Source organism: Ambystoma mexicanum, chromosome 4p (genome assembly GCF_040938575.1).
Source record: "Ambystoma mexicanum isolate Mex_15411 chromosome 4p, UKY_AmexF1_1, whole genome shotgun sequence".
Taxonomy (NCBI): Eukaryota; Metazoa; Chordata; class Amphibia; order Caudata; family Ambystomatidae; genus Ambystoma; species Ambystoma mexicanum.
Window position 1 is genome coordinate 167,671,144 of NC_090927.1, and position 12,524 is coordinate 167,683,667.

Sequence of the window (12,524 nt, forward strand, 5' to 3'; positions counted from 1 at the left end):
CTGCAAGTGTGCTGCATGTCTAACGATGCTACGTCATGGTGTCACTAATGATGTCAATACAAGTCTTCTTGGTGCTTATTCGAGGCTGTCCATATAGGCATCTCTGTCCACAATCATGGGCTCTGCTCCCACACAGGGAAAGATTTGCATTGGATTCGGTGTGTATGGCTGGCTGAGAGGATACACAGTGTACCTGTCATTCATGGGTGCACTCGTGATCTGTCCAAAATAAGATGGGTGGCTGCAAGCATTTCTGGATTTTCGTCTTGTCATGAATTTGGGAGGGCTGAAGGGTGTTCTTGGGACCCCTTCTTCAAATCAAATGCCATTAACCATTGAACAGCTTTCTGGACTCTCCTGGTCTTCCTCAGATTGTATTGTCTGTGTCAATTGTTTATTAAACACTTTGTAACACTTTTTTTCAGCCATGAGGTTCAATCCAAGCACTGGCCCACTCCTATTATACACTCACCTTTAGCGTTTCTCTCTTCCTACAGTGGACAGTGTGCACAGAACAGCAGACCAGCATCATCATCTACAGTGCATGCTACCGTATTATTGAACTTTAAGGCCCTAGCAGTAGTTTTCAGCACAATAAAATATTTGTTAACACTCCCATGTAAAATCCAGCACATTTATAATGAAGGGTAAAATAAGGGGTTGATTGTACAGGCAGTTCTAAGCTGATGGATGTTAAAAATAATAAAATCTGTGTGTGTCCTCACTTGCAAGTGAAAGCATAGTTAATGATGCTACTTGGCACCTGCAAATGCAAATGCACAAAAAGAAGGTGCAAAATGTAGCCAAAGTCGGCATAACAGCTGCGTTTTGGAGACCATTTAAAGTTAAGGCGTCGGGACATTTTCAACAGTTTTAATTTGTTGACACTTACCCAACCCAAGCAAACAAAACCACCAAGAATATGGTGTTCTGCCTTCCCTGATGCCACAGTGCTGCATCTGTTAAACACTCCGAGACTTGAGATGTGTCCCAAAGAGAAACCCCCTTCTGGAGGGCAGCGAGAGTTGGCACCCCATATGGAAGATTTCCACAGGATCGAACTTCCAAGAATACTCAAGTGAAGATCAAATTGAAGGAAGGAGCAAGAAGAGTTGTGCCGTGTTTTACCAGAAGCCAGCAGACATTAACACATAGTAGGAACGAGCCCTATGACCGCCATGATAGTTTACAAAACGTCTAACTTTGAAACCTGTAAAGCAAGCAGTGTTATTAGAATGGGCAATCAGAACATTGATTGCACGCATCATCCGAACCCTAAAGAGACAATCGGGAGTAATCCACCGGCTAGCTTAAACCCTCACAGGCGAAGAACACGCTGCAGCGACATCCGCAGGTCCAGATGAAGGTAGCATTCACTGCCCGCCGAAACGTCTCATTGGACATGTAATTGCTATACGGCCCACTTTTCAAAATCAGCAGGAATACAGCCACCGACGTTGACCTAGGATTGATCTCTTTGTAAACTCCCATCAGCTGATCTTCCAAGTCACCAGGAGGACCAGACCGCTGGCACTGGTTTGGAACCACGTATGCCCGGGGCTCCAAACCTTAGGACTTGACATTTGGTTCTTTGGCCGTGGCCACAAAAAAGCATTTGGTTGCTTTGCCCTATCATACACAACCAGGACGTGTTGGGGTTTTTGCTTTGTTTTTCCTTTCTTTTGTTTTGCTTTATTTTTCATTAGATAGACTGTTCGTTCAGCTATACACCTTGTGGATGGTTTGTGTTTGAAAATGTTTATTTCTTGCCAACACCAGAGTATATGTTCTATACTATCTGGTGTAATTTATTGTGCATTTTAATGACCACTGCTTCTTTTTGAAAGTATCATCTTTGTAAATGCTCCTTTGGGAGATCATGTTAATTTGTTAGACAACAACTGTAAAACTAATAAATAGCCACTGAGCTATTACAGTATTTTCCTTTATGTATTGTCTTTCGCTCCAAGGCAGCAACACTGGATGCTTCAGGGTAGCCTGGGATATCAAATTAATCAGATATCCAGAGTATTTGGGTTCAACATTCATTGGTTTATAAGTGAATTAGTCTTAAGCCTTCTGCTCGCAGAGTACCACACGGGAAGAAATAGTGTGTGTTATAATAAGAAGAATATTTTTACCGGGATGAGGTCAGCTCCTTGTTTGTATAACAGCATTTTTGATGCCCTTAACCTGACCTTCCAATACATAGGGCCTTCCCTTCGGTTTACTTCTTCAATCAGAACACCTACCATGCTCTGGATATGGGCAGCCAAAGATGATGCGGCCTGCCACCACACTGCTCTATCACCCCGCAACAAGGATCATGACTACGGCCTGAAATCTGCAGTCCTGAATCTGGCATTGATCATTGCAAGGCCACCTGGGATTCAACAGGGCGCCACGGTTGAGAAGCATAGTATATCCAAGCAGTGAGACGTCCTTACCCTACTGGACCACCGTGAACTAGTGCAGCGCCAGCTGTGAGGCCACTATTAAAACATACTCTCTAGCCTACAAAGTGTGCAAAACTGTGAAGAACACCGAATGCACACTTGTACATAAAACCCACAATCGCTCTCACCTTGGAGACCCTTTTTGGCTAGCCATAAATGGAAGATCGCAATTTAAGACCCTATGCATAACGCCTAAGGCATTACATAGCCATCCCAAGCTAGGTCTCCAAGACCATCCAGCGTTGGGCTGGGCACCCAGAACCTACTTATCCACCCAGTTGGTGTAAGATCTTGCCACGCTCACTGCTACTCTGTACTGTCCTCCCTGCACATTTCTTACTTGTAGGCGCTTCCTGCGATTTCAGTGAGGCCTATAGAGCAACCTAGTTTGTGTAACCTATGACCAAGAGGCAGATTAACCACTTGAAGCACTCCTTTATCTGGTCCCAAAGCTCCATGGTTCAGCTCCTATCTGCAGCCCACACTTTCTGAGTCAGCCAAGCAAGCCTGGACTGCAGCTCAACAAGTATCATGTTGCATTCTAGCTTTCGAGTCTTCCATATGGAATTTGGAAGACTCAAGAGATCTATGAGGGAAGGTTGATGGAGAGCGGAGCTTAATGTGTGTCCCTGCAGGCCCGTAAAAATAAAGGATCAGAAACCGCTCACTGTGTCTCTTGTGGTTTCCTCACTGGCGACGAGGATTTGGAGTGGGCCTGTGGGGGAACCGAACTCTTGGACAGCGAAGCGGAGATCCTGCCTCTCCGTTCCGGCCGCAGGCTCCAAAGCCCAGCCGAGGGCCATTGAGGGGCGGCAGGCACCCTCCTTGCCCAGTAGCTCACCCTCACCACAGCAGGGGCGACACCCGTTGAGGGGTGGAGGTAAGGAGGGCAGCACATATATAAAAATACAGAGAAGGAAACTAAACCGAAAGCATCAGCCGTGCGATGCATGCGGGCTAGAGGAAAGCACCCGCAAGCATCACCGCAACGTGGAAAATAGCAAAAAGGTTGCCAGGGCAACCGATAAACAAGCTTCTAAGCTAACGAGGCCTTTCAGAGCCAGCGCGAGGAGGAGGCATGACAGCAGTAGCATGGCGACCAAGTAAATTAACCCTTAACAAAGAGAACTGACAATAAAATCCAGTAAATAAAGTCTTGCACAGGCTTGTAGAGGTGTTAAAAGCAGGGGGCCCTAATAAAACAAAATCAATATTAATTTCATAAAATCACAGATTAAAAGACATTTTGTGAATAGAGACTACAAGGACCTGAGAGAAAAAAGGCTAAACTAAGTACCTTCTTCAGCAAAAAAATACAAAAATACAAAAATAAAAAACATGGCAGCACCAGCCATGGCACCACTGCCATTCTTTTTACCTGAACCAGGCACACCGGCACTTCAGATGGGACAGGTAGAAAAGACTGTTCGACACCTATTTATTGGCAATAGGTGGTGAAAAATTCACACCGGCTAGAAAACAAGCTGTCCTCTTACACAACCTAGGAGCAGAGGGGTGCAGTGTCTATGATGGCCTTCCGGAAGTGAGGGAGGAAGGCCAAGGGGATGCAGATGAATATACCTTAGCGGAACAAAAACTACAAGAACATTTTGAGCCAAAGAAAAACAAAACCTTTGAACGCCACACATTTTTTGAAAGGTTGCAGGAACCACAGGACCCTGTGGAATGTTTTGTGGCAGCTCTCAGAACTCTTAAGTCACACCTGCGACTTTGAAACGCTAACCAATTCCCTAATTAGAGACCAATTAGTACGCTGGACCAATAAAGCAAGAGTACAAGAAAAGTTGATCAAGGATTTACCACTGGAGCAAGCAATGGAAGTTGCAAGAGAAATGGAACAAATCTCTCGGTACATGAGAAGTATGAGGAACAAAAGATAGGCACAAGAAATCTCTGCAATAAGACAGAACAAGAAAACGAAGGAAGGGAATGCAACAGATGCCTCACCTCAAACATATTCTGCCCTGCAAGAAACGTAAACTACATTAAGTGCAAGAGAAGAGGACACTTTGCCTGAGTGTGCCGCAAATCATTGGTAGAACCAATTGAGACAACAGGACTATGTCCGGAACAAGAAGATGCTTCTGCAAGTCATGCAGCGACACAAATTAAGCACATTCTGGAAGTAAGTGCCTTGTCAGAAAAAGGAAGGGGCCCTACTGATGTGATTGAAATAAATGGGAAGGTGGTGACCATGAAGGTGGACAGCTGCTCTCCGTGGACCATAATGTCGCTCAAGACATACAAGGAGTGCGTAGAAGGGAAAATTGAGAATCTTCTTAGACACGATATTGAACCATATGCCTATGGAAACTTGAAGAGTTTATGAGGAACCTTTCAGCTGTCATCAAATATAAGGGCAGAAGCTTTGTTACAGATGTGTATGTCACTAAGGAAGGGTCATCCCTGCTAAGTTGGTAGGAGCAATACAACCTTGGAATTCACATTCAGGGTGAACGCTTCCACACCAATAACTGTAGCTGAAGTAGGGGGCAAGTGGGAAAGAGAATTCATGAAGGTGTTCTCAGAAAGTCTAGGAAAGCTAAAAGACTTTGAGCATTGCATCAGACTTAAGGAAGCAGCATTACCTAAGGTACACTAAGTCTGGTCAGTTCCACAGCAGTTAAAAGGAAAACTAAAGGAAGAATTGGAATAATTACTGCAAAAATGCATAATTGAATGTTTTGAAAGTTCTGAGTGGTTGTCTCCGGTAGTGATAGTGGCAAAACCCAACGGAAGCATCAGACTTTGTGTAGATTTAAGAGATCTAAACAAGAACATTTGGGTTGATCGTCATCCTTTGCCTATTATCTCAGAAGCATTGTCAAGCTTGAGCAATTCCAGAATATTCTCAGTGATGAACCTCTCGCTAGCAAGAGTCAATATCTGACTGCTTTTGTCACAACTGAAGTGTCATTCAAGTACTGCCGAATTCCCTTTGAATTAGCTTCGGTAGCGGCAGTATTCCAGAGAGTGATGGAAAAAGTGTTAGAGGAAGTGCCTAACATAATTGTGTTCCAGGACCATATTTTGATTAGTGCAGAATCACTGGAGAGACATGAGGAACTGTTAAGGATGGTGTTAAACAGGCTCAAGGCAGTGGGGTTGACAGTACAAAGAAAAACATTTAAAATAGCAGTAGAGAGTGTTGACTATCTGGGGCACAATATTTCAGGAAGTGAATTAGTACGAAATTGAGTCTGGTGGAAGCCATCGACAAAGCTCCCAACCCCATTCACAACCCCGTTCATTTTTAGGGTTGGCAGATAATTATCATACGTTTGTGAAAAATGCTGCAGTCATATCCACGCCACTGAGATCTTTGCTCAAGAAGGGGGTCATATTTAACTGGTCAAAGGAATTTGAGGAGGCAATCGAAAGAATAAAAGAAGACATGGTGAAGGCGCCGTCGATAGGAACATTTTGTCCAAGAGACAAGTGCGTTCTGACAGTGGATGCAAGTGTGTTGGGATTAGGAGCGACTCTGACTCAGTATAATGGCGACAAGGAAGAACGGGTGATAGCGTTTGCATTGCGGACATTGAAAGTAGCTGAAAGGAACTACTCAGTCATCGAAAGAGAAACCTTGGCAATGTTTTGGGCAATATTACATTTCAAATATTTTTTGTGGGGCAGGGAGTTCATGGTTAAATCAGATGACAAGCCATTAGCACACATGTTTGGATATTGGAATTGGTGTGCAATTCTGCGCGATTTCCTCGGACTATATGCACAGCATGTGAATCTAAGCAGATGCAATCATCAGAAATGCTATTACAGTGAGTAATGCATGTCTTATCTTACATCAAGGAGAGAGCCAGAGAGTCCCACCTCTCTAAGTCCCGCTGAATCCGCGTAAGAACTTAGATATCAGACTTGCCCATGGAGGTGCTAATATGCACCCCAGATACCTGATATGATGTACTTGGAGCCTAAACGGGGCGGCCTGCCCAAGTCCCAGGGAATGTCCACCATCAGAGGTAAGATCTCAGATGTACCCCAAATAATTTTGTAGCCTGCCATTGGGCCAAAATCCTTCAGGAGGGACCGGATGTATGGCAGGGTGATAGTGCAATTGTTGCCATAGAGAAGTAGATCATCGGCGTAGAGGTAGACCCGATGTTCTTCAGCCCCCTGCCGTATGCCAGTCTACCCCAGGTCGGCATGCAATTTAATTGCCAATGGTTCTACAGATAGGGCGTACAGCAGGGGCGAGAGTGGGCAACCCTGGCGTGTGCTGGTGTGGAGAGTGAATGGAGCAGAGGTAAAGCTGTTAGTGACCACTGGCGCTACCAGGCTTGTATATAGCAGGTTAATACCTTTTATATACAGCGGTGGAAGGCCGAACTTTGCCAAGACCAGAAACATGAAATCCAACTGTACTTTATCGAAAGCCTTCAAGTTAGGATTGCATCTTCCGGGCCCTGGTCCCCCGTGAGAATATGCAGTAGCCTGAACAAGTTATCACTCGAGTGTCTGTTTGATCTTTATTGACCAAAGATGGGAGGATCCCCTCTATTCGTTGTGCTAAGCATTTCACCATTATTTTGGCGTCTGAGTTCATTAAAGAAATAGGGTGGTAAGAAATGCACTCTTCGGAGTCTCACTCCTTCTTATAGAACACCACTATATTGGCAGCGAGCATCATGTGTGGTAGATGTTCAACCGCCTCCCTAAACACCGATACCAATCTAGGTACCAGTGTATCGCCCATTGCCTTATAAATGTAAATGGGAAGGCCCTCCGGACCGAAGGCCTTCCCAGGGGTAGGAGATTGGATTCTGCATGTTATCTCAGCCGCCATCATAGGGGCGTTAAGACTATCTTCCTGGGAGGGGGTGGAAATCTTAGGCAGAGCGATGGGAAAAAGGAATTCGCGTAACTGACGCTTCGTGCTTGGTTCGGGAGTGGAGTATAGCTCCTGATAATGTTATACAAAGTGGGAGTTAATGCTATCATGTCCTGTTCGGAGGGACCCATGGGCATCCTGGATTGAGAGATTTTCTAAGCACTTTGCCATTGCTTCAGGGTGAGCGCTATCATGTGCCTGTCCCCTTACAAGTAATATTCCTGGTCCAGCTCATGAAGGACTTCTGAACCCGAGCAGATGATACTTGCTTGATTTCTGCCCGCAACATGCGTAAGTGAGCATGGGTCTGAGGGTCATGCGTTCGTTTGGTATTAGGTGAAAATTTAGTTTTTCAAAAGACAAAAAAAAGCACAGAGCAGTCTTTCTAAATTGCGGCGTCTTTGTTTCGGGGACTGCTTTGGTGGGGAGGGAGGTGGTGGCAGAGGAAGGGGGTTCATGGGGTGAAATCTCCTGACTACTAATGCATCCCGAAAACCAGGTCCCACCCCCCAGTCACTTACCTTGGGCTTCCAATGTGCACACATCTTGGATTTGATAGATGCAATCTATCAAATGAAGGTGAGCAGGGCCGGCCAGGCACACCCTGGGCTCTGCTGCATTTCGCACAAGTGCACGCAGGACCTGTCAAATGAAGACTCAGGGTCTGCCAGGCACACCTTGGGCTCTGCTGAACCTCGCACGAGTGCGAGCAGGGCCTGCCAATGGTTAAAGGATTAGCGTCATTGAAAGGGGCAGGTCAAACCGTGAACATTGATTGCATTTTGTTTTTTCTTTAAACGGAAGTGTTAGGCTCCCTCGTACTCTCAAACCATTCACATGCAACGTGGTTCAATGAGGACGGGAGCCATTCGAGATTTCAACCTTTCTTTATTCGTACATCCTCTGGCTGCCTAGCTTTCCCCCTCGTCACTTCCCTTCCGCCCTCCTCCCGCCCTGGCGTGTTTCCTTCCTTAAAGGAGCCACGTCTAGTGTATTCAGTCCCAACATCTCCCCTGTGCTTAACACGAAAGCTGGGGTCACATTTGTTCGATGACACTCGCCTGTCTCTGCACTGTTCGGTGCGGTCTGCCTGAGGACTCTCTGGTTTCACCAAATGCTTCGGTCAGAGGGCTTGCGTTTTCTTCGGGACCTGAGTCCTTAGTTGCACTCTCTGATGCTTCCGGATCTTCAAAGTATAGTCTTTTGAAGAATGATGCATTCCGCGTTATCTCACCTGGTTCTCCCGTTGCAGTTATCATGGGTCCCTTTACAGCTGTGATGACTCGGGGTTCCGAGCTGTAGCGCGTATCTGTTTTCTTCAGCTGTTTTTGTCAGACTAGGACTGTCTGTCCTACTTCGAGCTATGACTCTTTAGCGTTTCTTTTCTTGTCGGCCCATTCTTTGGCTTTTGTTTTCTTTTCGGCATTTGGTTCCTTATGGCTGCATCTTCTTCCGATGTATAGTCCTCCCATTGAGGGATACGTGTTCGGGGTCTGTATTTCACCATTAGTTCTGCTGGTGTTTTCCCTGTCGCATCATGTGGTGTATTTCTGTAGCTTCTGAGCATGCAGCAGATTGCTTGTGGATCTGCCAGGGCTTTCTGCCTGGTTAACTTTATGGTTGCCATGAATCGTTCCACCATTCCATTGGCCTGAGCCCAGAGTGGTGTGATCTTTTGGTGATGGAAGCCAAGGTGGTCTGCAAGTTTGGCAAATTCTCGTCCCTGGAACGGGGGACCATTGTCCGTTTTGACAATGTTGGGGATGCCCCATTCGCTGATGAGTTCATCTATGATGGGTGCTGTGTCATAGAACGATGTTGATGGCGTCTGTTTGATGAATGGAAATCTTGAGTACTCATCAATGGTTACGAGCAAGAAGCCTCCTTCTTCCAGGGGTCCGTAAAAATCCATTGCAACCCTTTGCCAGGGTCTCTCTAGAAGTGTTGTAGGCTGCATCGGGTTTGGATCTGTTTTCTTCACTGCTAATTGGCAGGGTCTGCAGTGTGCTAGTATGTCTTCCATTATGACGTCCATGTAGGGGAACCATGTATGATTTCTTAACATCTTTTTCGTGTTTTCGATCCATCTGTGACCCTCATGGGCTATCGCTGCTAGTGTTTTCCACAGGTCTTTTGGGGCTACTAGTCGATTTCCTCGTAGCTGTATGCCTTGATCGGTGGCCACTAGTTCTGAGTGAATCTTAGCTAAGCGGCTTAGGTCTTTCTTGTCCGTCCCCTCCCCTCCGTTCCCTCTTTTGTGCACTTTCTTCCATTTGTTTGTGCGGGTGAGATGTATGGCAGTCTTGATGGTGGGGTCAGCCTTGCTTCTGGCTGCGAAGACTGCTGTCGAGATAGTAGGCGGCATGGCATTGGAGGACAGGTATGCAATGTATTCTTCTGCCTCGTAAACCAGGGAGTTGTCGTTTTTGGCCATTGGGTGTCTTGACAAGTAGTCAGCCGGGTTGGCTTCTCCTCCTGGTTTGTGGATAATATCGTAATCCTATTCTTGGAGTCTTATCCTCCATCGTTCTATCCGGGGGGGGGGTCATTTTCGTTTTGGGATTCCCAAATAGAGAAAGCAGTGGCTGGTGGTCTGTGACCAATGTGAATCTTTGGCCAATTATGAAGTGGTGGAATTTTTCACAGGCCCACACGGCTGCGAGGCTCTATCGTTCTGCCTGTTAGTAGGTTGTTTCAGTGTGGTATAGGGCACGGCTGCCGTAGACTACTACCACATGTTGTGCGTTGTCCTTGGTGTCCGAGGCCAACCGGGCTAGCGTCCAATGTGATGATGGTGTTCCACTCGGGGTGGAAGTACGCTAGTTGGCGATGGTTGGCAAGATTTTCTTTGATGGTCAGAAATGCTGCCTGGCACCGTGGGTCCCAGTCGAAGGGGTTGTCTTTCTTGAGGAAGGCTCAGAGTGGGTCGGTGATTGTGGCATAGTTTTTGAGGTATCTTGCACAGTATCGTGCCATTCCTAGGAATGACCGTAGTTCCGCTGTTGTTGTGGGGGCTTGAAGATCGGTGATGGCTTTTATTTTGTCCGGGTCAGCCCTTATGCCTTTGTCAGAGAATATGTGACCAACGAATTTGAGGCTGGTTTTGTTAATGTCGCATTTGGGGCCATTAAGTGTTAGGCCAGCTTCTTGTAGGATCTTGCCTACTGCCATGAGTGCCCTGTCATGTTGTTCCTGACTCTTCCCAAAAATAAGGATGTCATTGCTATAGTTTAGGGGGTTGACGTCAGATGATATCAGTCGCCTGATTGTCTCTTGGAAAATTTCTGCGGCTGAGGATATGCCGAAGTTGAGGCGTTTATATCTGAATAGTCCCTCATGTGTGGCAAAGGTGGTGATTGGTCTGGAGGCTGAGTCTATGACACGCTGGTGGTAGCCCTGGTTGAGGTCCAGTTTGGAAAAGTGTGTTGCTTGGTTTAATCTGATGAGCATGTCCTCCAGGCTCGGTCCGGGGTGCCTCTCCCTTTGGATGGCGGTGTTGGGGATGCGCATGTCGGCGCATATGCATAGTCGTCCGTTGTCTTTGGGGACTATTACAATGGGGGATACCCATGATGTCGGTCCTTCTGCCTTTGCAATGATGTCATTCAGTAGTAGGAGTTGCAGCTCTTTTCATAACTGGGCCTGGAGGTGAAAGCCCACTTTGCGGGAGTGCTGTGGCACTGGTGTCACCTTGGGGTCAATGTGTAATTTGTTGACGGAGTCCTTGAACATCCCTACACCTTCAAATAGTTTGGGGAATTGGGCTTTGAGGGCATCTTTGGTGAGGGGCCGACAAGTTATTGTCATCACTTCACCCCTGTCTGATGGGTGCCCTTTTATGACCTCAGTTGGTTCGTATTGTATGTCTATGAGTGCTAGAGCTCTGGCTGTCTTGTAGCTGTGGAGGCATTGTCCTATTGAGGGACTCTGGATGACATGTATTGTTGTAGTTGTTGTGAGATCTCTATGTGTTAGGTCGCACTGGAATTGTCCTTGGGATGTCAGGGGCAGTGCTGCTCCCCACTGGAGGATATGGGTCTTCGATTGCCGTAGGGGGTAGAGATCTCCTATAGCATGGTATAGCTCCTCATTCATGACGTTCACGGTCGCTCCAGTGTCGACAACAAACTGGTTTCTGGTTTTCCCCATTTGTATTGTCACTCTGGGGGCTGGTGTATCTTCGGGGTTGACGCTGAGGAGCCTGACGTATTCTCTATCGTATCCATCTTGCAGGTATTGGGGTGGTTTTATCTCCGCTTGAAGAGACCTCGGTGGAGAGTTGCTGTATGGATCATAGTCTAATGTGGTGCGGTTTATGTAATTTTCTTGTTCTGGAGGTGATGAGTGTTCCCTTGTATAGCCCCTCTTGAGGGCGGTCACTTGCGTTTGGTCATAGTGGTGGAAGTCATATAGTTTGTGAGGTTTCCTGTCGGGTTCAATTTGTAATCCTTCTGACGCTCTCACAGTGTTTGGGCGTTGTTGAGCTCCTGTGTGGTATGTCATCCCCCTCTCGACAGGTCGTTGGTCGTGTTGTTCTCTTTGTAGTTCCGAAAGGTGACTGGCGTTCTGTGGACGGTTCGATCCTGTGTCAGAGAGTTGTTCCTTGCACATGGCTTGGAAGTAGTTTTCTTGACGACATTGCATGCATCGTTGACCAATTGCGGGGCATTGTCCTCTGTGGGGGTATTAAAATCCACAGCAATAGCATTGCCTGCCACTCTGGGGGCGCTGTGTGGTGTTCCTGTAGGGTTGTCAATTTTGTGGGTTTTGGTACCTGGTGTGTGGTGTCATGGCCGCAATGATGTCTCCTTTTTTTCGATTTTCTACGGCTGCGGCTTGGACATCTATTCTTTCGTATACTCTGGCCAGGTCGAGTATTTCTTTGTGGGATAGGGATTCCTTCCAAAGGTGTTTTCTGTACATTGACCAGATGCACCCTTCAATTATTCGTAGTCTGATGGCCTCATCGTCATTGAAATTGGTGAAGTCACACTTTATGATCTTTCTTTGGAGGCGGATGGCAAATTCACCTATGGACTCGTGGGCTAGTTGGGCACATTGGTTAAAAGTGTAGCATTTGTAATCCCTATTGGGTGTTATCACAAGTTTCTAGTTGATGGCTTCTAGAAGGCGTGGATATGTGGTACGTTCTTGAGGAAGAATTGTACGTATTATGTTTTTTATTTCTTGTGAAGATA